The sequence below is a fragment of the Lithobates pipiens genome, unplaced genomic scaffold, assembly GCF_037356315.1.
Source record: "Lithobates pipiens isolate NorthernLeopardFrog02 unplaced genomic scaffold, aLitPip1_a1.2 Scaffold_30, whole genome shotgun sequence".
NCBI lineage: Eukaryota > Metazoa > Chordata > Amphibia > Anura > Ranidae > Lithobates > Lithobates pipiens.
The window spans coordinates 86651156-86678660 of NW_027507791.1; the positions used below are offsets into that span (position 1 = coordinate 86651156).

A 27505-nucleotide genomic window follows, 5' to 3' on the forward strand; every position below is an offset into this window, starting at 1 on the left:
GCCAGGGCCGAGTGATACAATGAGTGGCTATAGCCACCGGGTGTATCACGGGAGCGCTCCCGCAAGTACTTCTCACCATGGGAGGGAGCTCGGATGAACGTGAGAAGTACTTGTGGGGGGAAGCCCAGACAGCCAAGGGTCCCCAGAAGACCAGGTTCGGGGCCACTCTGCAAAATGAGCTGCACAGTGGAGGTAAGTATAACATGTTTGTTTAAAAAAAAAAAAAAAAAAAAACAATAACCACTTAAGGAGAGTATTAATCAGAGAAGCAGCCAAGAGGCCCATGGTAACTCTGGGGAGCTGCAGAGATCCACAGCTCAGGTGGGAGAATCTGTCCACAGGACAACTATTAGTCGTGCACTCCAAGTGTGGCAGGAAGAAAGCCATTGTTGAAAGAAAGACCTAAGACGTCCCTTTTGCAGTTTGTGAAAAGCCATGTGGGGGACACAGCAAACATGTGGAAGAAGGTGTTCTGGTCAGTTGAGGGCACAAGAGGAATGAGCATACATACGCTTTTTTTTTTTTTTTTTTGTGTGATCTGATCTCCAGCGGGAGAAGCTCTGCAGAGGCCACAGAGACGACGGCTCTGAAATGAATGGAGTGACGTCGCCCATAGAGTTACTATGAAGCTTCCGTTGTTTGCTGTGTCCTCTGCACCTGCCTCCACAGCGAAGCTGACAGCTCCGCATGGGATCAGGTCGGATCGGCTTCAAAAAAAAGTATGTATACTGATTTCTTCTTTACAGGGCTAGATAGGTTGGTGTTAGATCATGGATGTCTGTAGATGAAGGGATTTTAGTATTAGGGTGGACTTAAACTTTAAGGTAGACTGTTGATATATCAAGTTTTGTGTGGATACTCATTCATTCGTATGGTGGGAAATCTGAAAGTTATAGTGGTAAAGGGTAGCATGGAGTTATTGCAGAGTATGAATAATGCTGGACATCTCAAAAAACAGGAGATTACTGCAACTCAGGATGTCTTCACATCATAACGTTGCCAGCCTTACAACCGGCCCAGGAGCTTTATCACCAATGTCAAAGCTAATTGTCATGTGGTTTCCTCCCATGAGCATCAAACGGCTTCAGAAGACGTGCACCTGGAACTCTCTAACCTATGGCTGACATATGAATACTCTTCTAGGATCGGAGTGGATCCACCAACCCTATCAGTAGCTTTTGAGTATCTTGATCTATCTATGTAAGCCGCCGATCGGCTCTCCCTGTCAGTGTGAATTGAGGAAAGCTGTTTACCGGCATTTCCTGGTTCACGACATGATTGATTGATCATGTGGTAAGAAGCCACTGCCCCTGAGGCTTCATACCATGATCAGAGTTGTGGTGTGTCAGATTGTTACACAGCATCTCTGATCACTATGGGCACACAACAGCTGTTAATCCTGGGCACGTTGTATGACGTTGGATCAGGATATCACAACCATTTTTTCACCGTCATTCTGCTATATGGCAGGCGGCAAGTGGTTAAATGGACATTAAAGTGATTGTAAAGGCAGAAGGTTTTTTTTATTTTTATGCATTAAGATAAAAAGCCTTCTGTGTGCAGCAGCCCCCCTAATGTTTACCCGAGCCCCCTCTCTATCCAGCGATGTTGTAGTAGTGTCTCAGCTGCCTGGAACATTCCCTCCTCGTTGGCTGAGACCATTGCCATTTTTTTTTTCTTTAAAAGGCGGTCGCTCAGGTCCCTTAGAGTCCTTTCACCCTGAGCCGCCCATAGCGTTGGCGGTAAAACGCCGTCGGATTTGCGGTGCATTTCGGCCACTTTTAACCCCTGCTAGTGGCCCAGAAATGGTTAAAACTGCCCGCAATAGCGGCGTTTTGCCAGCGATATAGCCGTGCTTCCCCATTGATTTCAATGGGGAGGAGCAGTAAACACACCACTCCTTCACCACTCCAAAGAAGCTGCTGGCAGGACTTTTCCTGACATCCTGCCAGCGTACCGCTCCAGTGTGAAAGCACTCGGGCTTTCACACTTGAGACAATGGAGCAGCTGTTTGAGGGCGGATTGCAGGCGCTATTTTTAATGCTATAGCGCCTGCAAAATGCCCTCGGTGTGAAAGGGGTTTTAGCGTTTCCTCCGCCCGGAGGAGACATGTTGCCTGAAGGGACCGCTGTAGGCTCCATCTCCCAAGGGCTGAGCTAGGACACGTGTCTCATGGCAAACGGGGATAGCAGGATTTGAGCTTTTGGGCTGCAGGGATGAGTGCACCCTTAACGTATGGTTGATGGAAGACATGTGGCCAGGGGCAACCCTCCTTAGGCTGCAAGCAGGAGGTGACCCGGATTCTAGCTTCTTCTGAGCCCAGGCGTGGAAAAAGGCGCTAATTCACCATTCCCTTGTTGGCTTCAGTGGAGGGGGATGGGTTGGGCATGTACCCGCGGCTGGAGGCCACTTGACCCGGAAGATGTGTAATTTTCAGGGGGGAGTGATGACATTGGCGTGCACTGGCAAACTTGTCTACCCCCTTAAAGGCGCGGCAAGCTAGATGGTGGGGTCTGTAGCGTGCTGGGGGCACTACAGGGCTTAGTAAGGTGTAACTGGGTGTGTACACTGTTTGGCGGGTTGCGTATATATATATTTTTTTTTTTTCCCCCCTCACAGCCATGGGCCCCTGTATTTAATGTCTTGGCAGGCCAAGCCTTCTAAAGAACCAAAGCCCACTCCAGAAAGTGTGCAAAATGTGCTACCAAGATGCCCTTGTAATACACAGAGCTGCTATGCCAAGTGTGCATCGACAGACTGGTTAAAAAACGGTAGGGAGGGAGGATATGGCCACTGTTATTAGGGATCTTAAAAAACAATTATGGCAGAGGTTAAACCTCCCAACAACTCCCTCTGGAAGTTTCTCGCCAAGATCAGTCACCTCAGGGTCGCAGGAGACAGCGAGGGAAAGAGCAGTTAGCATAATAGCCACCAACAGCTCAGATTTGAAGCAGGAGGATGGTGAACAAGAGAAATAGGGGCCCAAGTACAGAAGATGTAGAGGACTTACTTGGGGCCATATATCAGACTTTGGTGATTGAGGAAGAAAAATAAGTTCCATCACAATATGACCTAATGTATCAAGGTCTTAGGAAGAAAAAGTCCTAAGTATTCCCGGTCCACCAGGTGATGTCGGACTTCGTGAGGAATGATTGGGCAGACCCAGAAAAGAAGCCCTTTACAGCTAGTCATAAGAAGTGGTTCCCTTCCAGTGACGATCCACAGCAAGTGTGGAATAAAAATCCTAAATTGGATGCACCACTATCCAAAGTTTCCAAAAAATCTTCATTGGCCTTTTGATGAAGGTTTTTTGAATGGCAATGTGTTTCCTGTGTGTGAGGAGGAACTCCATCTCTGCCCTGGAAGACTACTGGAAACAGAGTTACCGGTAAGAACTAACTCTGCTTTTTAGCACTGATCACTGTAATAATATCACTGGTTGCCGAAAAGTCTCACTGGGGTCAGATTTTGGCCACCGCAATGTTGCAGTCCAGCTAAAAATTGCACATTGCTGCCATTATATATATATATATTTCAAAATTCAGTCTTGTTTTGTTTATAGTGCAAAAAATAAAAATGGCAGAGGTGATTGACTGCCACCAAAAGAGAGCTCACTTTGTGGAGGAAAAAAGGACATTGTACAACCGTGCCAATTAAAGCGCTGTGCTGTATCGTGAAAAATGGCCTGGTCATTGAGGGGGTAAATCCTTCCAAGGCTGAAGTGGTTAATGGCTGTTATTGCAAAAAAATAAAATAAAAAGTACAATGGACATTTACGCTATTGACATTTCTTTTTGGGTAGAATGTGGAGGGTGGGATGGAGTACTGATTTCCTAGGAAGAAGACTTGTTTAGTGCGACATTATAGACTAGGTATGCGGGATCCTGACTGTTATGGCCACTACTTTCTATTAAGTGGTCAATAATTTCTCTTAAGTATCTTTTCTCAGTCAATTACTCTCATTCAGTTAGGCAACAAAGATCACTTATTGACATATAAAGAACAACCCCTGGAAACTAGTGCTCTATTATACTGGCGATCTCTGGTTGGTTTCTCCTGGTTAGTACATGTTATCTTTTGAGGTTTGTGTGTGTTTGTTTTTTTTCTCTTTAAAGTCTGCTATACTGACTAAGCCCATTTGCAAGCTTGTATAGTCCTGAAGGTTATGGGCGTTTTCATCCTGCCCGAATGTTGGCATTGTTGTTTCCTGTGGCGCGCAGTCTACAGACAATGGGATGTGGCATCTGGCCCTCTTGTTTATTTACATTATAAATATTTTACATCTTACACAGTGCCGAGAGCACTTTAAGGGCAACTGGACCCATTTTAATGATCATTCTTTTAACATTCACTAAAGTGCATATAGTTATAACTTCATTTTGTTTTAGGTTGTTAATGGGTCAGTCCTGTAATACAGATATTCTAGTCATGGGTGGGAACCTGTAGCTTGAACCAACTGATGGTTTCTATATCTCCAGCAGCAACAGCTTCATGTGGGCTGTGCCTCAGTCTCATTCCTCTTGCTGCAGCACAAAAGTAGCTCAGTATTTATAGTTGCTACAAGAGTTCCTGTTATAACCTACCCCTCCATGGGGTGTGTGTGTGTGTGTGTGTGTGTGTGTGTGTGTGTGTGTGTGTGTGTGGCGGGAGGGGGGGTTATTTTGTAATGGGAGCAACCATTTATGTGTGTGGGGGGGGGGGGGGGTTTCCCTCTCCAGAGGATTCATATCTTTATTAGTATTTTTTGATCTTTTTGCTCTTGCTGTTTTATTATCTTTTGTCTGAAATGTGTAATGTAAACTTGACTGGTTCTGCTTCTGGTACATGAACAGTCAGGACGTGGTACAAAGCAGTGTGTCTGGTGCCTACAGAAAAAAAGCTATGACCAGCGTTACACAGAACAAGGAAACAGATGGCTAAATCCACCTACACCTGGTACAGTTTGTGGGGCTTGTTTTGTAGCACACGTTAACTCGTTTAATGTCTGACAATGTGCATGTTGCTGCCAGATGGAAGATAATTAAACTTCTAATTTTGTTCTTGTACATCTGTATCTGTTCATGGTTTTGTGGTAACTGATAGTGTATAGAGCAGGGGTAGGCAACCTTTTGAACACTTTCTTTTTTTTTTTTTGTTGGAAGTTGATGCTGTAAGCTACTTTTTAGTAGTGAGAAATGTTTAACATCCTGCCCTCAGATCACAGTCCCCTCTGCTTATCTGTCCCCCCCATTGGCACCGACTAATATATATATATATATAATATAGTGTGTGTGTGTGTGTGTGTGTGTGTGTGTGTGTATATATGTGTATATATATATGTATGAAGTTGACTTCTAGGAAGATATACCATTGTATGTGGAAAGCGTACATTTCTTGGTGTGCGTCGATTGGCGTTCATCCTTAATCCTTTTCTGTGGCTCGAATCTTAGATTTTCTTCAACAGGGTGTTGAGCAGAAAAGTTGGCTTTGAGCACCATCAAGGACCAGGTGTCTGCCTTAGCAATCTTCTTTCAGTGACCCCTAGCCACTCACTCTTTAGTTAGTACCTCCATTCAAGGAGTCCGACAGGTGGCTCCGCCTGTACGGTCTCTCTTGCCGCCATGGGATTTAAACTTGGTGCTATCGGTTCACCAGAAACTTCCATTTGAGAATATTCAGGTGATTCCCTTACCTATGTTGTCCCAGAAAGTGGCATTCTTGGTGGCTATTACCTCGGCACACAGGGTTTCGGAGTTGGCGGCATTATCCTGTCGTAGTCACTTTTTAGTACTTCATAGGGATCATTTCTGCCCAAGGGTGTTTCTGACTTCCATTTGAATGGTACTTGTGTACCAAGCCGGCTCATCTCTAGGAATTTGCTTTACATACCTTGGATGCGATTTGGATGAATCTGGCAGCCACAGGTTCCTTCTGGTGGTCAGACTCACTTTTTTTGATTACACGAGGACCAAGGAAAGGGCTGGCCGCTTCCTTGGCTACCATCTCCAGATGGATCGGATATTATACACACACACTGGTGCTTATGATGGGACACTGTTCCCCAACACTAAGCCCTGAGGCATTGTTTACTCCCACTGATGCTCTGAGATTTTCTGCCACTGGCCCCCTAAAGTCTGAGGGGCAGGATACAGGCTATTTGTCTGAAAAGTTTAGTCACTGGCAGGGAAGGGGTTAACACTAGGGGGTGATCAAGGGGTTAATGGTGTGTTTTATGTGTTTCTAACTGTGGGGGGATGGGACTGTCTGGGGGGGGGGGGGGGGGAGATCGGTGTATGAACACGCGATCTGTCTCCTCTCCCCTGAAAGAATACACGCACACGTCCTTGCTCTCTCACAAGCGATCACGGAAGCCCAGCGCTCATCATGCCTGCCGGGTGCTCACATTGGGATTGAGCACATGCCCTAGTGGCCTAAAGGCGAAGTGATGTAAGTGTAGCGCCGGGCTCCTGAAGAGCATGTGCTATGTTTTTCAAAGTTAAAACTTTACCCAAACTACAGTTTGGGTTGGGTCTATTTGTCTAAATTTGACTTATGTGTCAGTCTGACTGGACTGTGAGATATTCAGCCTGGCTACAGGGGGCGCTGTCTCTAGTGGCAGGTGTGGAACTATGGTCTGGTCAGGCACTTAAATTTCTCTCTCTAGGAGCCAGGTCAGTGGGAGTGGCACTTTCGCTGTGCCCTCTGGGAGAGGGTATTTAAGATACGGACCTCATGTGGTTCGGGGTTCCGGTCCAGTATGATGTGCTGACAACTTGGTCCTGGTCCTCCTGACAAGCCCCCAGGAAGGCTATGGCCTGGGGTGTGGTTCCACCCAACTTTAATGCCTTGGGGCTGGCTAGCCCAAAGCATGGAAACTAGAGGAGGATTCTGAGGTGATTGGGTGCCATCTCTGGTTCGGGAGAGACCCATTGAACTTCGAGCATTCCAGGGAAGGACTCTTTAGAAGAACACCACGTACGGGGGTTTGCTTAACAAGAGCCTGGAGGGGCTGAAGTAACCGAAAGAATAAGGTCTTGTGGATATCGCCAAGTGGGCTGAAAGATCCAGGTATCCTACAAGTGTTCTACAGCTTGGTTTCCCTACGTGTTCTGCAACAATATCTGTGACAAAGACTTTGTTCCTGAGTAAGCACCTTGTTGGCTGCTAGGCCTTGTGAGAGAGGGACTGTCCAACCTGAGTGTTCATCCAGCTGCAAATGGCTATTCTGTGGATGCAGTCAAAGTAGGCAAGTTCCTTAACATTTATAGACTGACAGTGCGAGTACCTGAATTCCTTTCCAACCTTCTGATCCCAAGTTAAGACTGTTCAATGGTTGAAGTTTGACAATAGATCCAATTGAATGGATTTTATTAGCAGTCTCAAGTTACTGGTTCATCTACCATGGGACGTCCCCCCCCCCTAGACGTGCAACAAGGCGAAGCAGAAGGTAATGGTAAGCCCAAAAATAACCAGCAGCTCCTTCGGGAGTTAGCGCAGTGTTTCTCAAATCCAGTCCTCAGGCCCCCCCAACAGGTCATGTTTTCAGGATTTCCCTCAGATGAAACGGCTGTGGTAATTGCTAAGGCAGTGAAACTGATCAATTGACCTGTGAAAAATAATGGAAAACCTGAAAACATGACCTGTTGGGGGGGCCTGAGGACTGGATTTGAGAAACACTGAGTTAGTGCTACATAAGGTCATGTCGTTTTTGCCCAGTCATGCCATTCTGTGGTGGCTGGTCAGCAAGTGGTTAAAGGAAATCCATAGCGTTTTTACACAGTTAGATTTGTTAAGCTTTGAAGTTCACCCTAAAACTAAATTCTGAAAATCTTCATGCATCCACAATCCTAAGACTAAGGGCCGGTTCACACTGGGGGCGATGCGAGGCGACACGACTTGCGGCGACCTGACAAGTCGCCCCCGTTCTGTACAATGGAACCGTTCTAAGAGGAGCGACTTGAGTCGCTCCGTCTTAGAAAAAAGGTTCCTCTACTACTTTTGGGCGACCTCGGGGCGACTTGCATTGACTTCTATACAGAAGTCATTTGCAAGTCGCCGCTGAGGTCGCGGCGAGGCAAGTCGTGTCGCCTCGCATCGCCCCCAGTGTGAACCGGCCCTTACCCATCTAGCCCTGTAAAAAAGAAAAAAAAAAAACACCCTATCGAGACACAGCCATCAACCTAAACTGACAAGCCGGGCAAGGAGAGCATTAATCAGCAAAGCAGCCAAGAGGCCCATGATAACTCTGGAGGAGCTGCAGAGATCCACAGCTTTAACACTGGGGCTTGCGGGACAGGAAAACAATCCTGCAGGCATCATCTTTGGGGTGGTGCAGGAGCGGTGTATTCACCGCTCCTCTACCGCCCTTGCCCATTGAAATGAATGGCATCCACTTTCAAAAGTGCCTTAAAAGCACTGCTAAGCGAGCACCTTTAACCCATTTAAAACCCCTTCTGGGGGTGTTAAAAGGGCTGCTAACGCCTGCACCTCCCCCATGTGAAAGGGATCTTGGTCATGCACTCCACAAATCTGGCCTTTATGGAAGAGTGGCAAGAAGAAAGCAGTACAAACTTTCCCATGGACTTTTGTATGAAGTCCAATCGTGTGTATGAGGCTTGAGATTGTGGATGCAAGTAGATTTACAGATATTAGTGTTTGGGTCAACTTCTACTGTAGACCTTTCACACTGCAGCGTCCCTAAAAGCACTAAAGCGCCAGTAATTTTAGCGGCGCTTTTCGGGGTCTCTGTCTCTCTTCTGCACATGCTCTGTTTTTGGCATTGTGCTACTAGACTTTAGGCTGCTCTGAAAGCAGACACCTTCCAAACTTCCTAAAGAAAGGGCCAGTTTACCGTGCTTTAGACTTAAAAGGGCTTGAAATGTGCCCAGTAGGAGTAGCGTAAACCATGCCAAGTCTTTGGTGTCAGTGGGAGGTATAGTGCCCAATTTTTGCTTTCAGTGGATGGAATTGTGCCACGTTGTTGGTGGAAGGGATAGACACCATTGCTGGTGGCAGAAATTATACCTCAAGGGCCAGATAAAGGCAAGCAAAAGGCCATGTCCAGTTGAAGACCACTGCCCTAGCGAATCAAAAAAAGTGGTACTTCCATTTTTTTTTTTAATTTTATTTATTTTTATTTTTTTTTGCATGATATTACTGCAAAGGTCTAGGAAATGTAGTATTTACAAAATAAATACTGTTGTTTGCTGTGTTCAAACTTTGATACATGCAGGGAGTGTCCTTTTTTTATTTTAGGACAAGATTATATATATATATATATATATATATATATATATATATATATATATATATATATATATATATATATATATATATATATATATATATATATATATATATATATATATATATATATATATATAAAAAAGATCCAATTAACCTACCAGCACATCTTTTTGGAGTTCTTCTTCTGACGGCTTGAATTTTTTTGATGAAAACCATGGGCAGTAATCGTGATGCATCATGGAATCTAATCATGATACCATACAAATTGTGTATCCCTTCAACAGTGAATGGGCTGACAAAAGCCCAGGGGCCAGGACGCAATTTCTAGTTGACCTGGAACCTGGGGTTTGTCTAGCCCTGACATATGCAGCACTGCACAGATGACCATTGCTTGGTAGCAGCAGAATAACTGTTGCTTGTGGCATTAAAAGAGAAATAGTGTGTGTGTGTGTGTGTGTGTGTGTGTGTGTGTGTGTAAATTTTTTATTTTTTATTTTTATTTATTTTTTTACACCCATCATACTTGCCTAGGTGGATGCTGAATCTGTCCTCCAGCATTTCTGCACTGAGAACTAAGTGATCGAGCATTGCCGATGGCTGGGTTCTCTCAGCTCCCTGAGCGGAGAGCTGCTGCCTGCGCTAGATGGATAACTTTGGGTGCTATTGAAGCTGAACAGACCTCCATAGTCCAAAAGTATAGTAAAACCTCCAAAGGCTGCGGCAATCCCACTGTATACTACAATTCTTAAAGGGATTGTAAAGTCTTTGTTATTTAAAAAAAAAAAAAGTTATACTTGCCTCCACTGTGCAGCTCGTTTTGCACTGAGTGGCCCCGAACCCACTCTTCTGGGGTCCTTCGCCGGCTGTCTCTGCTTCGTCCCACAGGTACTTCTCACATTCATGCGAGCTCCCTCGCATGGTGAGAAGCACCTGCGAGCACGCTCCCGTAATACAGCCGGCACCTATAGTCGCTCACTGTATCACACGGTCCCGCCTCCCGGCGCGCCGCATTATTGGATGTGATTGACAGCAATGCTGCTTTCCATCCATCCACGCCAGGCTAAGCGGTGAAGAGGACGTCGGGGGCGAGCGCAGGACTTTCGAGGGGTCAGGTAAGTAAAACGGGGGGGACTGGGGGCGCCGGCACTGTGAGATGTTTTTTTCACCTTAATGCATAGAATGCATTAAGGTGAAAAAACATTTTGCTTTTACAACCCCTTTTAATTTAATTCATTTTAAATCCATTTAAAGGCATTAGAACCATGTGCAACTTATTCAGTTGACTAAACCCTAAGCACATAGGTTTAAAGTGATGTATAAAAGTTTTTTTTTTGTTTTGTTTTTTATCACAAATATGTTATACGTACCTGCTCTGTGCAGTGGTTTTGCACAGAGCTGCTCCGATCCTCCTCTTTATGGGTCCCCCACCAGTGCTTCTGGACCCCCCTCTTCTCTGAATGCCCCCATAGCAAGCTGTTTGCTATGGGGGCACTTGTGCGTCGGCCGCTCCTTTTTCTCACTGGCTGTAAGCTGTGATCGACAGCAGTGGGAGCTAATCAGGAGGCAGAGACTTGGGAGAGCAGCTGCTCTCATGCACGTTGCTGGATCGCAATTGGGCTTGGGGGAGCTGAAAACTAAAGGTGTGTGTGTGTGTGTGTGTGTGTTTTTTGTTCTTTATGCATAAAGGTGAATAAAAGTCAGCGCTTGGCCACCTTTGAAAAAAGTTTACCTGTTCCACCCATTTTTTAGGGTGTAACATTTTCCTGCTCCTTCTTCTTCCCCCCTGATTGGGGTAAAGAGCCAATCACATCGGCTCTTTACCACGTGATCAGCTGTGTCTAATCGTGATGTAAATACACTTTCTGTATCGGCATTCCTTTCCTCGTGCTGTCAGTGTGAGGAGAGGAGAGCCAGTAACTAGAAAGCGTAAAAGGGGACATCTACACTGATAATCGGGGCACGGATCATCAGTGCCCTAATTATTAATGCAGCCCCAACAGTGCCCTTCAGTGCTACCTATCAGTCCTTACGGTGCTGCCTGCATACCAAATGTTTTTTAAAGCAGACATTCAGATAGCTAGATATATATCTATCTATCTTTTTTTTTTTTTTTTTTTTTTTTTTTTTTTAAACTTTAAATCTTCTGCACTTGTCTTTTTAACTTTGCATAATAAAGCTTCTTTTATTTCTCTTACGTTCACTGACTAACGCAGCTCCTTTTTTTTTTTTTTTTTTTTTTTTTTTCTGCTGAAGTTTGCCTTTTGCACAAGTTTAAGATCCTGTAATCTGCTATCAACAGCCGGCTGGATACCCTTATCCTTGTAGTCTACCAGCCTGGCCAGCAAGCAGGTGCAGACCAGAGCTCTGCTCTGGGTCAGCCACGACATGCCCCGCAGGCTCAAGGGGAGGCTGGTGAGGGTAATGCTCCAGGGCACACATAAATGACCAGGCTACTGATGTCTGCGTGCTGAGCCAGCAGCCACCCCGTACTGATTGGAGAGTTGGTCTGTGATGGAATGTCCCCAGCTCGTCAGCACTGGCAAGTACAGCTCTCCCTGCCAAACTGGTTGGGTGGTCAGCAATACGACCAGTACTGACTACCGCACTTGTGTCGTAGACACTTACTGAATGGGCAAAACTTTTGCACCGCAAAATGGAGAAGCAGCAGGCTACTCCCGTCTGTGTGGAACTAGCAGACCAGTTTGTGCACGGTCGTAAGTACGTTGGAACATGGCTCTGGATACGTTTCCTCTGATATCCAGGGTTTCAGTGTCAGCAGTGGTGCTGAGGCGCCTGGTTTGGCTTGGAGGATTTACCCTTCCTTTTTGAGCTGCTCTTTGGAGCCTCGTTGGATGACATTATTAAGAATGTCACAAGTGGGAACAGTACCTTGCTCCCACAGGCCAGAAAGACTAAGGAGCCACGCCGCAGGCAAAGGCCCTCATTTTCCGCTCAAAAAGAGGCTTTTCCTTCAGTCCGGGACTTCGGCAAAATGCTCCCAGTCCATCAGGACGACCCTTGGGGACAAAAGCGCCCCTGGAACCACAAGCCTGCGAGAAAAGTGTTACTGCATGAAGGTTTGACCCCAACCGTCATATGGGTGGGGAGGTTGCTTTCGGGAGTTTGAGCCCGGTGGGCCTTTCGGCTATCTGGCCAATGGGTCAGCAAACTGATTGCCTTGGCTACAAGATAGAGTTCCTCTCTTGGCCAACAAACGGATCTTCCATTCCAGCGATCCAGAATTAAGGGTATGCTGGGAGGCCCCATGGGGGCAGTATGGGACCTGCTAAACCTCAGGGTGATGGTGCCTGTTCCGGTGTTGGAAAGTTTCCAGGGGTTCTACTCCAAGTCCCCAAAGAAGGAAGAGAAACGTCCAATCTTGGACCCAAAAAGCCTCAATTGCTTTAAAGCGGTTGTAAACCAGCTTGTGTGTGTGTGTGTGGGGGGTGTGTGGTGTGTTTTTTTTTTTTTTTTTTTTTTTTTACCTACAGGTAAGCCTTATTATATGCTTTCCTGTAGGTAAAAGTCCCAAAAAGGACTATACAACCACTTTAAGTACAGAGGCTCAGTGTGAAATCGGTTTGCTCAGTTGTCGCTGCACTCCATCAGGGGGACTCCCTGGCATCTTTGGACATCCAGGATGTGTACCCGCACATAGCTGTATGCTTCAGGCATCAGAGGGCTCTGTGAAATGAAGTTGGGGAAGCCCAATACCAGTTTGCGCCCCCCCTTTTTTACTTCAATTTTGGCGTTGTTAAGACAATGCAGGATCGCAAACGTAAGCTACCAGGGCAACCTCCTTCTGAGAGCAGCTTCTGCCTCAGAATTTAAAGGAGGATGTGGCGATCACCATGCAAGCCCTGCAGTTATTTCGGTGGCTGTTGAACCTAAAAATTTGGTGTTCATACTGATTCAGCGCTGGGGTGACTAGGCTTACCGCTGGATTCCATGGAAGCGAGAGTTTTCTCCCTTCAGACAAACTGCAGACTCTCAGAGCCGTGGTAAAAGTACAGCTGAACCACAGGTAGTCGTTGTTGTGTTTCTGCATTCGAATTCTGCAGAAGGAGGAGGACAATTGGACATATCTCGTTATCCCTGGTTCAGCAGATTCAGGTGAGCCAGTCAGTCAGGGATTCCCTGCTCTGGTGGCTGAGGTCCCCAGCACTTCGGTCCGGGAAGTCGTTCCTACCTCTGCATTGGGCTATGATCACAACAGATGCCAGCCAGACCGGCTGGGGTGGATTACTGGGAGGACAGTCGACCCAGGGTCTCTGGTCGGTTGAGGAATCCAAGTTGCCAATCAATATGCTCGAACTCCGAGTGATCAGGCTTGCCTCTCCACATAGTCAATGAGACTGAGGGTGTATGAGCAGGATCCAGTCAGACAACACCACAGCGGTGGCATATGTCAACCATCAAGGAGGAACAAGTATCTGGGCTGCAACATGGGCGCCTGCTCACATCCTTCAGTGGACAGAGCGACAGGTACCAGCCTTGTCAGCCATTACATCCCGGGAGGAAGAAACTGGCAGGTGGACTACCTATGTCGCCAGATGCTGGGCCCAGGAGAATGGGCATTGCATCCAGACATGTTCAGGCTATTTTGCCTGTGGTGGATCTTCTGGCTCCCATCCCAATCGGTAGGGGCCGAGATTCGTATTCAGGATAAGTGATCCTTGGACAGATGCGTCAGTCGTGCTGATGGCTCCATGGGATCAGTATCGGCTGTTCTACGACTTTCCTCTGCAAAAGTTACTACCACGTCTGCTCCGCAGAGTGGAGGCCGAGGGGGTTCCAGTAATACTAATGCCCCGGATTGGCCATGGCGTCCCTGAAGCGCCGACCTAGTACGCTTGGTTGCGAAGGCTCCCTGGCGACTGCCATTGCGAGAGGACCTTCTGTGTCGAGGTCCGATAATCCATCTTGTTTTACCATGGCTGGTTTTAACGGTATGGCTGTTGAGAGGCAGATGCTAAGGTACCGATGCCTATCATACTCGGTGATCTCAATTATGTTGATTGCACGGAAATCTTCTCGGAAGATATACTGTCATACCTGGAAGACCTACATCTCTGTGTGATGAGAAAGGATGACATCCGTGCACTTATTCAGTTTCCTTGATCCTGCTGTTTCTACAGCGAGGAGTAGACCAGAAGTTTGTTTCAAGCACCATTTTTAAAGGACAAATATCAGCCTTGGCTGTCCAGCCCAACCCCCCGCCCCCCCCCCCCCCCCCCCCCTTTTTTTTTTTTTTTTTTTTTTTTTTTTTTTCCAGCGACCATTGGAGTCTCTCACTTTTTAGTGAGCACTATTGTTCAGGGGGTTTGACTTGTAGTTTCTCCGGTGCGTCCACTGTTACCCCTGTGGGATCTGAACCTGGTATTATCGGCGCTTCAGAAATCGCCGCTTGAGAACATCAGAGGAATTCCCTTGTTGACTTTCTCAGAAAAGGGGTCTTCTAGTGGCCATGACATCGGTCAGGAGGGTTTCGGAACTGGCTGCCTTGTCTTGCAAGTCGCCCTATATGGTTAACCATACGGATAGGGTGGGGTTGGGTTCGCAACCTTCCTTTCTGCCGAAGGTGGTTTTGGCGTTCCGCATCAATGATGATATTGTGTTACCATCTGTGTCCTAAACTGACACATCCTAAGAGGTGGCCTTTTATTCCCTGGATGTGCTCAGGGCTATAAGGATATATTTGTCTGTCTGCCATGGCTCCCTTTCTGGAGTTAGATCTCTGTTAGTTTTTTTTGGTAGCTGGTCCGAAAAAGATGTATGGCGGTCTAGCCGATCACCATTTCTGGGTGGGTCAGAAAGATGTGGTACAGGCCTACGCTTTGAAGGGACAGGTGCCCCCCTTTCCTGCCATGGCCCATTCCACCAGGACAGTTGGGGGCCTCTCAGGCTTCCGACATCGTGTGTCGGTCGCTCTGGTGTGTAAGGCGGTGATTTAGTCGTCCGTTCACACTTTTACCAAATTCTACAGAGTGGATGTAAGCGCATCGTCTGATGTCTGCTTGGCTGCAGGTTTGCAGGCAGCCATGTAATATTGCAATTCTGCACTACTTTTTCTGTTTTAAAGAAAATAGTTACTTTTGAGTATAATGCACTGTTGCATTGTTACTGCAAGTTCTGATGCCGTCAGATAATGTGGTGACTTCCTTGTTAGGGAGCACTTCTTCTGATTGTGGGTTAAGTTCTTTTATGCTGTTTCCCACCCCTCGTTACAGTATTGCTTGGGGAATGGGGATGCAACGGATCTTCATCGATCCGTGATCGGAACGGGTCACCCCGTTTTTGAATCGGCACACGCCACCAGCCTCGGCCTAGTCCTGGAGCGACGGCCATCTTGGTGTACCCATCAGCCGTTTACAATGTGATTGCTCCATCAAATGACAAACTGGCCTCCATGATGACGCCGGTTACTCTCTCCCCTCTGTGTACAGATCTGTACAGTGGAGGGGAGAGATCGGATGGTAGCAGCACTGTGGGCTGCATCTGTGGTGCCCACAGCGCTGCTATGACAATTGCAGTCACGGCTATCCCTCCATACCTTTGCAATACTATAACATACCCAGCTGTACACACCCATGCGCAGCCAATATTACAACGGGGGAGATTGTGGGGACTATATGTTGGTGGACTTTTCACAGGTTTTTGCAAATTCCATTATTATTATTTGCTGATCCAAAAAAAATGATCCCATCTGTGACTCTGATACAAGGAATGATCCATTTCACCCCTATTGGGGACATCCCAATGGTCAAGAATAAAGGAGCTGTGTCAGTCAGTGAACTACAGAGAAAATGTTTTTACGGTGAGTTTACAAAAATACTATTTTTTTTTATTTTTATTTTTTTCGGCCAGGCTAGTAAATGCCTTATGTAGCCCACTTACTGTTTCTTGTCTGGTAAAAAGCCTAGGCTTATGACATCATGCACAGCTCTCACTCTTGTCAGTTTGCCAGGAAGAGTGGGAGGATGCGTTGTAAGAGGGCTAATTAGAGCTGCAGAGCTAGAGGTGTGTCTGTGTAAATCCAGGAAGTGAACAGGCAGCAACTTCAGATGCCCACAGTTAAAATGGTTGCAGCCAGACTGGTGGAGGGAGATTTTTGCAACATATTTGGCAAGTACAGAATCACATCTATATAAAATAGATAATAAAGTTGTTGGAGGGAAGTTTCCGAATGGTTAAGGTATTTTTTTTTTTATTTTATTTTTTTTATTGTTAAGATATTTTTATTACAAATTTATGTGAGCAGACTGCAGTTTCTCTTTAACTAGATGCATAAAATGCATGATGGTAAAAAAAATTCAACTTTCTTGGAACCACCTTTTGGAAAATGTTACATGTTTCACCTGGTTTTTAGGATGGAACAAGTAAGAAACCTAAAGGAAAAAATTGCTGCTCTCCTCCTAATCTAAAAAAGAAATAAGAAATATACCACCACACAGTTAGAGGAAGTAAACCCTGATGAGTTTACTTCCTATTTGATTCCCTGCAAAGGTAAAGCATAATGGAGTAGTCCATTAAGTGTCGCTTACCTGACACAGGAGCCAGCGAAGTCACCGCTGTCCCCTGTAGTCCGGAGCATCCATCTTCTCGGTGGGTCTCGCTGCTCCGCCGCTGTTGTTCGGTGAAGCCGCAATGACGTCATTCCTGCGCATGCGCACAGGAGCCGCCACTCGTGGCATATCGCCGTCGACAGCGGCGCACTCAGTGCGCCTGCGTGCCGCTGTCTACAGCGCATGCGCCGTAGACATCGGTGCCTGTCTTTCGGCAAATATCTTCTAAAGCGTGTAGGTTTAGGAGATATTTCTTGGACCTACAGGTAAGCCTTAATCTAGGCTTTCCTGTAGGTCAAAGTTGGTTGTAAGGGTTTACAACCACTTTAAAGCTGCAACTACCAGGATCTGACAAACATCCGAAATTCAGTACGCATCAAAATATAAATGTGGCTGCGCTATCTAAAAAAACTCCTTCCCCCACTCAATGTGATCCACTAATGTTGTCACTATTTATGGACCATGTGAAAAACGAAAAATAAATTAAATAATTCCCCAATTGATTAGGTGAAACTTTAATAATGTTAAATTTATATAACTCAATATATCTTAAATAAATTCATAAGCGATCATAAATAAATACCTAAAAGTGAATAAATAAAAAAAAATGTTATGTATGTATGTGAATATGTATGTGTATGTACAGTGATTAACTATAAATATAATTCCAGTGAAAAAAAATAAATAAAAGTAAAAAAAAGTCCAACAGAGTCCTTGCAATGACAGGGATATCACTTTAAGAGGATGCCAATCAATCGTGCAGTCCACCTTCACCAAGCCAAAATGTGTTGATTATCAGTAAGAATGCACGCTTACCAGATTGGCGCATGTAAATTCTCACTAAATATATAAGATCACCCGAACCGCGCCAATTCTGACCCGAGCTTATTCCGGAGGGATCAGAGGTTTTCATATAGGCAGGTAATACTTTAGATGGTGACTCGAAAAACACAAATAAAAAAAGCCTCCCATAGCGTAAAACATGCGGACAATTTTTATTTATATAAACAAAATATACTCTCAAACATCTACTAGTAAAACAGCATGTATGCCGGGCGGCATGCGAGCGCCCATTTGCTCAGAGGGTGAACGTGCTTGCGTCAGCTTTTCTAAGCTAACCGACGCGCGTTTCGTCATACAGTGACGTCGTCTGGGGTGTGGGCGGCGCGCTGACGCATCACGTTTTAAATAGAAACAAAATAAAATAAAACCAAGCCTCATTATAGGTCAAAGAAAAAAACAGAAGTGTTAAAGCAATTGAAACCAAGCCTCGTTCTGAGTTGGAAGGAGCAACCGGAAATAACCATGGCAGACGCAACTAAGCACGGATGCCATGTTATAAAAGGGCACAGCTAATGGCAAAAACAAAATCTTGCATTAGCAATCAGAAATATTTGATAAGGGATATATATATAAAACATGTATATCTCAAAATTATACATAAAATTAATAATAATAACAAAAGGCAATAGGAATGAATAAGAATATTATATTCAGATTGCTGCTGAGTTGGCTCAAATGAAAGAGAAACCTAAAAAATTTAGTAATGGAAAAAATTTAATAAAAAGAATACGGTATATAAATAAAAAAATCACTCTTTTATCTTTATCTACTTTCATAGATATCCTTATTTTAAATATTCTTTATTTTTAATAAAATAAATATATAAATAAAAAAAAATGATGAAAATAAATAAAGATGAAAATGAATAAAATAAAAATTAAATATAAATGTAGATAAAAATAAGAATGGAAATACGAATACAAGAAACATGTTCTTGCTCCTGCACCTTCTCCCCCTGATTTCCCTCCCTGTGTCAGCAGGCATGGATTCCACTCCCTGCACCCATTGTGCCTTTTTTCTTTTTTTGGGGGGGGAAAAGTAATGCAGCTGTGCAGTGCTCTGCCACCACACAGCCGCATCATTCATTCAGTTTCCTGTGAATTAATAAACTACAAGTACTGTAATCCACCGTAGTAGAATTGCTTGCAGTTTGAATGAACTGCGGGTGCGCTGATTAGCACGCCTGATGTTCATTCACACTGCCTAAAGGGAAAAGGGTATGGGCATCAGAGCTGTAGGCGTTGTGTGCAAGGAGCCTGACGTTGTAACCACGATCTGCTGATTACAGGTGCAATTCTTTCCAGGCCGTTTTGGCCCTGTATGCTACCAGCATAAAATTTTAAATGAAACAATCTGAATGAATTTGAAGTGCAAACTTTCAGCTTTAACCACTTCCCGACCGGCGCACGCCAATGTACGTCGGAAGAATGGCACGGGCAGGCATATTGGCGTACAGGTACATCAAATTTTAAATGCCGCCCTGCCAACACGAGCACGCCGCCGCGTGCCGGTTGTGAGCCCGGTCGCGGGTCCCACGAACTCTATCGCTGCGGGCATACCCACGATCGTCACACGGGGCGGCTGAACGAGGAGATGCCGTTGTAAACAGCATCTCCCCGTTCTGCCTAGCAACAAGTGAACACTGATCTCTACTCCATATGATTGGAGCAGAGATCAGTGTTTACTAAAACAAAGCCCAGCCCCCCACAGTTAGTAACACACCCCTAGGAACACTTAACCACTACACTGCCACCCACTGGTTAACCCCTTCACTGCCAGTGTCATTTAAACAGGAATCACTGCATGTGTATAGCAGTGATAGCTGTATAAATGACAATGGTCCTAAAAATATCCGATGTGTCCGCCGTAATGTTGCAGTCACAATAAAAATTCGCTGATCGTGGCCATTACTGTTAAAAAATTTTTTTTTTATAAAAATGCCATAAAACTATCCCCTATTTTGTAAACGGTATAACTTTGGTGCAAACCAATCAATCACTTATTGAGATTTTTATACCAAAAATATGTAGAATACATATTGGCCTAAACTGAGGGAAAATTTTATTTATTTTTTTTATATATTTTTGGGGGATATTTATTATAACGAATAGTAAAAAAGAATGCTTTTTTTTTTTTTTTTTTTTCTTCCAAAATTGTCGCTCTATTTTTTTGTTTAGAGCGCAAAAAATAAAAACTGCAGGGGTGATCAAATACCACCAAAAGAAAGCTCTGTTTGTGGGGAAAAAAGGCTGTACGTTTTTTGTTTGGGAGCCCCGTCGCACGACCGCGCAATTGTCAGTTAACCACCTTCAGACCGGACCATTTTGCTGGTAAATGACCAGAGGTCTTTTTACACTTTGGCACTGCGCTGCTTTAACTGGTAATTGCGCGGTCATGCAATGTTGTACCCAAACAAAATTTGCGTCCTTTTCTTCCCACAAATAGAGCTTTCTTTTGATGGTATTTGATTGCCTCTGCGATTTTTTATTTTTTGCGATATAAACGTAAAAAGACCGCAAATTTTGAAAAAAAATGATATTTTCTACTTTTTGTTATTAGAAAAATCCAATAAACTCAATTTTAGTCATACATTTAGGCCAAAATGTATTCAGCCACATGTCTTTGGTAAAAAAAAAAGTCAATAATTGTATATTTATTGGTTTGCGCAAAAGTTGTCACATCTACAAACTAAGGTACGTTTTCTGGAATTTACGCAGCTTTTAGTTTACGACTGCCTATCTCATTTCTTGAGGTGCTAAAATGGCAGGGCAGTACAAAACCCCCCCAAATGACCCCATTTTGGAAAGTAGACCCCCTAAGGAAATTGATAAGAGGCATGTTGAGCCCATTGAATATTTTATTTTTTTGCCTCAAGCGATTGAATAATGACAAAAAAAAAATTATTTTTTTTTTTTTTACACAAAGTTGTCACTAAATGATATATTGCTCACACATGCCATGGGCATATGTGAAATGACACCCCAAAATAAATTCTGCTGCTTCTCCTGAGTACGGGGATACCACATATGTGGGACTTTTTGGGAGCCTAGCCGCGTACGGGGCCCCGAAAACCAAGCACCGCCTTCAGGCTTTCTAAGGGCGTTACAGTTTTGAAGGCCATAAAATGCCAAGATGGCACAAACCCCCCCCAAATGACCCTATTTTGGAAAGTAGACACCCCTAAATTTAGGGGTACACTAGTGAGACTAGGTAATAAATGGCGGGTGCCCTGAAACTATAAAAAAATAACTAACCAACCAGCGTCACCTGTAACAGTTATATGGTGATCACTGGTGAAAGGGTTAACTAGGGGGCAATCAGGGGCTTTATGCGGTAGTATATGGGGGTCCCTGGCGCTATAAAAAGCTGCGGCGAACCTAAATACCTACCTGCCTAACTAGCGTCACCTGTGACACTAATACAGCGATCAGAAAAACGATCGCTTATTAGGCTGGGTTCACACTGGAGCGATGCGGGAACGCCACGAATGCGCGGCGGGTTCCCGCATCGCATGCCTCCCGGCGGCAGTTCACACTGCCCTATGCGAACTGCTGGGAGTGTCAGTGAAATGTTAATGACACCCCCAGATCAGTTCGCATATCGCAGTGCGATCTGCAAACTTGGATCGCATGGTGTGAACACCCATGCGATCCGATTCTGCTGCGGACCAAAAAAAGGGTCCCGTGCGAGTTTGCGGCGGGTGCGACACGAATTCAGCCATACTATCTGTATAGCTGAACTCGAATCGCACAGAGATCGGATGTGATTTGCACTGCAGTGCGGTGCGAATCACATCCGTTCTCATAAACCGCTGCAATGTGAACCCAGCCTTAGTGACACTGGCGACGGGGGGTGATCACGGGGTTAAACCTTTATTGGGGGGGTTAGGGGGGTACCTTAGAACTAAAGGGGGCTAACCCTAACTGCCCTAACAGTTATTAGTCACAAATGACACCCGCCGGGTGATCAGGGGGTTAAACCTTTATTAGGTAATAAATGGCGGGTGCCCTGAAACTATAAAAAAATAACTAACCAACCAGCGTCACCTGTAACAGTTATATGGTGATCACTGGTGAAAGGGTTAACTAGGGGGCAATCAGGGGGCTTTATGCGGTAGTATATGGGGGTCCCTGGCGCTATAAAAAGCTGCGGCGAACCTAAATACCTACCTGCTTAACTAGCGTCACCTGTGACACTAATACGGCGATCAGAAAAATGATCGCTTATTAGGCTGGGTTCACACTGGAGCGATGCGGAAACGCCGCGAATCCGCGGCGGGTTCCCGCATCGCATGCCTCCCGGCGACAGTTCACACTGCCCTATGCGGACTGCTGGGAGTGTCAGTGAAATGTTACTGACACCCCCAGATCAGTTCGCATATCGCAGTGCGATCTGCAAACTCGGATCGCATGGTGTGAACACCCATGCGATCCGATTCTGCTGCGGGCCAAAAAAAGGGTCCCGTGCGAATTTGCGGCGGGTGTGGCGGGTGCGGCGAATGGCTGAACTCGAATCGCACAGAGATCGGATGTGATTTGCACTGCAGTGCGAATCACATTCGTTCTCATAAACCGCTGCAATGTGAACCCAGCCTTAGTGACACTGGCGACGGGTGGTGATCACGGGGTTAAACCTTTATTGGGGGGGTTAGGGGGGTACATTAGAACTAAAGGGGGCTAACCCTAACTGCCCTAACAGTTATTAGTCACAAATGACACCAATGCAAAAAAAAAAAAAAAAATGACATTGGTGTCACTGTGACTGGGGGGCAGGGGTAATTGGGGGGGTGATCGGGGGGGTGTGAGTGTGCCTGGCATGTTCTACTGTGTGTGTAGAGTGTTGGTGCAACTCACCGATCCGCTCTCCTCCGTGTCGGAACGAAAAATACCGACACGGAGGAGAGAATACATCACTTCCTCTCCTGTGTTTACATTACAGGAGAGGAAGTGATGTCACGGGGGATTCCTATTCGTCGGGAGCGATCGCGAGGGGGTGGCCATGAATGAATGGCCGCCCCCTCGTCCCGGATCGCTCCCGGACGAAAACCGACCGCCGCAGGCACCGGGCGGGGGCCCGATCGGGCCCCCGACCCGCGGGAGGCAAGGGACGTACATGTACGCCAATATGCCTGCCCGTGCCATGCTGTCGACGTACATCGTCGTGCGGCGGTCGGCAACTGGTTAAAGCGACGCAGTGCCAAATCGCAAAAAGTGCTCTGATCTTAAGCCACCAAAATGGTTCGGTGTGAAAGTGGTTAATTCAAGGCGTTGAATATAAATATCAAGTACAAATTGTAGGAATGCGACCATTTTTATACACTCAGCCATTGCAGAATATTGCACTTGTTTTATTTCAAAAGCTCATGGGTTGCTCTTGCATTATGTTTGGGATCATTGTCCATCTGTACTATGAAGCGCCGTCCAATCAACTTTTGCAGAATCTGGGCTGACTGTATCTCTAAACATTGCAGAATTCATCTGGCTGCTTCTGTCTGCTGTTGCATCATCAATAAACACCAATGACCCAGTGCCACTGGAAGCCATGCATGCCCATGCCATCACACTGCCTCCGCCATGTTCTACAGATGACGTTGTGTGCTTTTGGATCATGAGCTGTTCTAAGCCTTCGCCACACACTTTTTTTTTTTTTTTTTTTTTCTTCTGTCATTCTGGTACAAATTAATCTTAGTTTCTTCCTTCCAAAGAATGCTTTTCCATAACTGGTCTGGTTTTTTTAGCTGTTTTTCGGCATAGTCTAATCCTGGCCTTTTATTCTTCTGTCTTACAAATGGTTTGCACTTTGTGGTGAACCCTCCTGTATTTGCTCTTGTGAAGTCTTATCTTGATTGTAGACTTTGACCATGATAAGTCCACCTCCTTGAGTGTCCTTCACTTGTCTGGGTGTTGTGAATGGGTTTTTCTTTACCATAGAGAGGATCCTGTGATCATCCACCACTGTTGTCTTCTGTGAACATCCAGGCCTTTTATGTTGTTGAGCTCACCAGTGCGTTCTTCTTTCCTCAGAATGTGCCAAACTGTTGATTTGGCCACTCCTAATGTTGCTGCTATCTCTGATAGATTTGTTTTGAAGCCTTACAATGGCCTATTTCACTTGCATGAAAAACTCCTTTGAACGCATGATGTAGGTTCACAGCAATAGATTCCAAATGCAAATACCACACTTTAAAATCAACTCTAGACCTTTCTTACCTGCTTAATTGATGACAAAATAACAAAGGAGTAGCCCACACCTGGCAAAGAAACTGCTTTTGTTTTTGGGGGATGTCTATTCTTATAGAAGAGGTATGGGGTTTATTTTTTTTATTTTTTTTTTCCCCTTTCCCCCCCATTGTACTTGCCTAGGTGGATGCCGCATCGGTCCCCCAGCACTTCTGCCTTGAGAACCGAGCCATCAAACATCGCCGATGGCTAGATTCTCTGGACTCCCCGAGAGGAGAGCTGCTGACTATCAGTCAGCAGCTCTCCTGCTCTGCTCCTCCCATACTCACTGGAGCACTGAGCTGTGGAGGGGCAGGGAGCAGCCATCTCAGCGACTTGCTGAGAGGCGGAGACGGCCATCAGCCCAGACTTCCCGAGTCGGGATGAAGCGGTGCCTGCACTCCGTGTGATGTCAGCAGAGGGCGGACTTCAGACTGCTTTCTGCTGAAAACCTAATTCCTAAAACCTTCCTCCAATTTGGATGGGCATACCCTCGAATTAAACCTGAGTGTGCGCTTTCAGCCCATATCTGTTTTCTATAGCTATAACTTGAATATGTTTTTGGTAAATCATATATATAAACTGGACTTTTTGTATACCTCCTCCCTGTCTGTGGCAGTCATCATAGACATTGGAAGAGACTGCTAATAATGGTCTACTAAGCAGAATAAATACATCAGACAAATAATTATATATCGTGTGCATCAGTAGATGACACATCCACCAACACATACCGTACTCCTCAAAAAGATAACAAATAACAATCAAAACACATACATCCTGGTACTTTGAGATATAGGTAATACGAGATTCTTCCTCCTCCAATATGTCTTTTAACGCGCTCTCTTCTTATTCTACTCCTTCTCCCATTTCCCCCCCCCCTTTTTTTTTTTTTTTCCCCCCCCCCCCTTTCTTTTCTGTTTGTTTTGTTATGTGCGTTCTGCTGTTTGTGTTTTTTTTTTTTTTTTTCTTTAATTTTTTTTTACTTTTTTCCCTTTTTTTTTTTTTTTTTTTTTTTTTTTTTTTTTTTTTTTTTTTTTATATATGGGTGATGTGACTGATAGCTTGTAAATGCTGGTCCCTCCCTAAGCCTAATTAATCAAGCAAAGAGAGGACTTGTGTCCAGGGAAGTATGTGTCGCGAGGTAAACAAGGTGTTTGCTTTGGGCTGCTACAGCGTGGTCATCCAGTTCTGGAAGGGAGAACCGCACCCGCTGTGGCACACATCCAGCTCAATCTGTTTTCGCTTTGTCTGGTCACGCATAGGGTTAAAGAGCCAGTCACAGCGGCTCATTACCACATGATCAGCGGTGTCCAATCACAGCTGAAACACACTTGCCTGTTATTGGTATTCTTTTCCTTGTGTGGTGAGTGAGAGGAGAGAGCCGGTAACCAGCAAGTGCAAAAGGGGATATCTACACTGATGATCGGGGCCAATTGTAGTCTTGGCTAGCGTAGCACTAAACCAAAATACACCACTGCTTGTGTCTAAGGCTGGGTACACACTTAAAGCTTTTTTTATTTTTTTTGTTCAGCCCAGCAATGTCAGTGCGGCTATCTCACGTGCTTTGCCTTTGTTTTGACAGGGGGACACCCCCCCCCCCCCCTGCCCCCGCCAGAAAACATTGGCTGCCAGCGTTGCTCGAATACTGGTTTTCAAGCATGTCCCTTTTGACAAAACCTCGGCGTCTTTCAGGACAGCTCAGCTTTACACACTGACCAAATGTCAGCCAGTTCCTGTTGAGCTGGTGGATGACCGGCCAATATTTTGCCTGTGTGTACTTGGCTTAAAATTGATTTTGTATTGCTGATCTCTGCTTCTCGTTGATCACACTCACTTCTATCAAAGCCTTAGATAATTAAATCTCTTTTGAGATTCTTGTAACTCCTCCAAGACATACTGTTTATATTTTGTTGATTGCTGAAGCCAGCTCGTGGTTTGTTGAAACTACTCTTCCTATGTGGTATAGCAGGGACTAGCCAAACTGGTTGCACACAAGTAGATCTATTGATTGATTTGTGTACAACCATCCTGTTGTGATTTTCATAAATGATTAGTGCTGATGACTATAGCCGGCAAAACGAATCATTGTCTTCTGCAGGCAGGGAAGGCTCCTGGCTGGCAGAACACAATAGTGTGGCAGCAGAGATGACCCCATGAACACAGACTGTTGGTGAGGGAACCAAGCCATTTTCTTTACTTCCACCTGCTTTGGAAGGAAATAAAATGTTTCTAATCTATGGCCTTCTTTAAGCTGTAAGGTATTCATATGATTGCTCCAGTATGCCTCCCTAATGTTTGAATATAATACTATGCTTCAGTTATGGACAGTTGGTGATCAGTACCGATCACTGACTGCATTTAGAAAGGGCAAGGGCTAGTAATTTTACATAATTACTGGCCCATTTCCTGCTCTCCATCTTGACACATTCCCCCGCAGGAGAGGTGAGGAGGGGAACCTGGCAGCGCTGTGGGGGGTACATTGGAGTACATAAGGGCCAGACAACGCAAAGAGGTACCTGGAGAGTAGGGGTTGGCATGTAGTGGAACCGATGGCTGTTTCTTCCTCCCTGCAGTAGGTGAATATCCACGAGAGGGTGAGGCGGAGAAGCCGGCATTGCCAGCATTCAGCTGCTGCAGGGAGGAAAATACAGCCATCAATTCCACTAAATGGTGCCCCCCACCACTTTCTAGGTTGCAGGATCAGCAACCAAGGGACGCGATCTAGTTGTCGCCTGCACTCAATCGATGGGTAGATCGCGATCGACAGGTTGCCAACCCCCGTGCCCTATTATGTCCAGTGTAGGACACTGACCTGAAGACCTTGTAGCTGCGCATTCTGGTACCAGGAATAGGAGGTGGAGTGTTATCAGAAAGATGAAGACTATTTGTAGTCCAGGAAAATTGAGTAAAAGTGTGAAACTAATAATGGTTGACCTTGCCATAAATATTGTTCTCTGCTACTAACTATTTTCAGTTAACATTGCTCCCAGCTTCCCAGTTCTTTTTGTGGACTACAGATCCCTCCCCTTGCTATGGGAAGAGAAGAGGGGGAAGTGTTCGGTAGTCACAACACATGTCCTGCCTAGGGTAACAACACTGTGTGCCTCCCATACATTCAGTTGATAGTGTGAGTGTTTTTAAAGGGGAAAAGGGAAGAAAGCTGGGGAAAAAAGAAGCTAGTACAGCGAACTGGTAACTGCATATTCATTTTTGTTTTTCACTTAAAATGAAGGACACAGGATATATTAATCATGTACTGAAACAGAATAATATGACTTGCATTTCCAATCCTGCTTATGGTATTTTAGAGGTTATGTACACACACACACACACACACACACACACACACGAATGTTTGCACACAATTTTGTTGTGCGGGGGGGGGGGGTAAAGCTTTTAGTGAGAGCCTTCTGTCTCTTGGCTGTACTCCATGTAACATGCATTCTCACGCTCTTTACTGGAATATACTCAGACATGATCAACATCCACAGAACTCCACAGTAAAGTTCTATTGAAAAAAGGGCTGTGCTTGTGATGTAGGAAGGGCATTGTAAAAAGAGTTTTAATCTGTCTATTCTTTGTCCTTTTTTCTCTTTTGTGGAAGTCATATGGCAGATAAAGCTGTTAGACCCAAGGGGAAAAACTATTCCT

At 45.3% G+C, this 27505-nt stretch overlaps 1 protein-coding gene across 4 annotated transcripts in view; it reads left to right on the forward strand.

Annotated features, from left to right (window-relative positions):
- UBR1 (ubiquitin protein ligase E3 component n-recognin 1) overlaps positions 1–27505 on the forward strand; it is a 251758-nt gene that overhangs the window by 4854 nt on the left and 219399 nt on the right. The gene's annotated exons all lie outside the window — the stretch shown is intronic.